A 1,923-nucleotide genomic window follows, 5' to 3' on the forward strand; every position below is an offset into this window, starting at 1 on the left:
AGCCCGCGCCCCACCAGGAGCTCATGTTCTCCCGAGGGAGAGGGCAGTCAACTGATGAAAAGGACAGTGAGGGTCGCTATAAGATTTGTTGAGCGCTTAGTGTCTGTCAGGCGCTGGGAGAGGAGCAACATTCATTTACTTTTATTAACCAATGATCTTGCCGCCTCAGAGAGGCCCCTCCTGACCCGCTGCTCAGTTGCCCCCTCCTCCAGTCATTGTGACATCACACTGTTTTGTCTTCACGGCGCTTGTCGTGGGAGTGAACTTGCAGGTCCTGTCTCCCCTACCCGAGAACAACCTCCGGAGGGCAGGGACTTGTTTTGTTCACATGCCTGGATGAGTGGCTGGCATATGGTAGCTCAATAAATGCTTGAATCAAGGCTCAGCCAAATGCCATTAATAGCAGGTAAATAACAGCAGCAAGGATTTACCCCAGGTCTAGATGACTACAAAGTACGCAATAATTGCTCACACGAGTTCCACACGGTGTGATCAAATGGGAGCCGCCCTAGTGGCTTTGGAAGGACCCAAGAGGCGCCTAGGGGGAGCAGGGAGGGTAGGTGAGATCCCTTTCCAGAATTTCTGAGGCTCCATCCTGCCTTGGTTCTGAGGGCTTAAGCCCTGATTCTTCACTTCCCAGTTATCCCAGGCTGTTTCCTGAGCATTTCTGCCCTGGGCGGCCACTGTCCCCAGCCCAGCACAGTGTCCCCACTGTGCTCCCGTCCTGTTTCCTTCCCGCAATTCCTCCCAAAAAGGAAAAGCCACCTACAAATATCAGGGACAGGCTACAGCCCAAGTCCTAGCAAATTCCTGTGAAGCTGGCTGGTCTTGTGTCATTTATTAACTGCACATTCAAATTTTTAACCCAGGAGCTAAGGCAGCTTGCTTTAGTGGGGGCTGGATCTCAGATTTCAGGGGAAACCCTCCAAAGCATGTGTTCCATATCCTCCAAGCAAGCTGGGGTGGCAGGTTACTGCTAGCTTTTGGAGACCCCTTCAGTGGCTAGCACCAGATGGGTGATGGACAAACAGACTGCCTCAGATAACTCATTCCTTTATTCATTTGCTTAATAAACACAGGTTTATTAAGCACCAGTCTGGCCCAGGCACTGTTCTAGAGAAATAGCAGGAGGGCTGGCCAGTTATCCAGTTGGTTAGAGCACGATGTTATAACACTAAGGTCATGGGTTCGGATTCCCCTACTCACCAACAGCAGGGACCATGACAAAGTCTCTGCTCTCCTGGGAGGTGGGAATGGAGGTCAGGAAAGCCTGTTCAAGAAGGCGATGTTTGAGCCAGGACCTAAAGGAGATGAGGCAGCGACTTGTGCAAATATCTGGGAGCAACAAGCACAAAGGTCCTGAGGCAGGAACATACACGTTTACCATGTTCCAGGAAGAGCCAGGAGGCCTGTGAGACAGGAGGCGGTGATGCAGGGGAAGGTGAGAGAAGGGGAGAGGGAAAGATGGGACAGGGCCCTAAGAGATTAGAAGTCCTTTGGTTTGTACTTAAAATGAGCTGGGAAATCCCTTCCTGTAGGGTTTTGAGTGGAGGAATGACACGATCTGACTTACATTTTTAAAAATAATTTTATTGGCTGGCCAGTTAGCTCAGTTGGTTAGATGACAGTCTTGTAACACCAAGGTCAAGTTTCCATCCCCATACCAACCAGCTGCCAAAAAAAAAAAAAAAAAAGGAATAAATATAATTTTATTTTAAAAGCTAAGACATTTGCATACTTTGCAAATCAAAATAATATAAAAGGGTACACATTGAGAAGTCTTGCTCCTGTATGTTCAGTAGGCCACCTCCTCACCAACATATGATATTTCCCACTTTAGGTTATAGACATCCTAATGGATGTGAACTGGCATCTCGTGTTTTTGATTTACATTTCCCTAATGACTAATTTTATAGACTATCT

The sequence above is a fragment of the Galeopterus variegatus genome, unplaced genomic scaffold (genome assembly GCF_000696425.1).
Source record: "Galeopterus variegatus unplaced genomic scaffold, G_variegatus-3.0.2 Scaffold729, whole genome shotgun sequence".
NCBI classification, from domain to species: domain Eukaryota; kingdom Metazoa; phylum Chordata; class Mammalia; order Dermoptera; family Cynocephalidae; genus Galeopterus; species Galeopterus variegatus.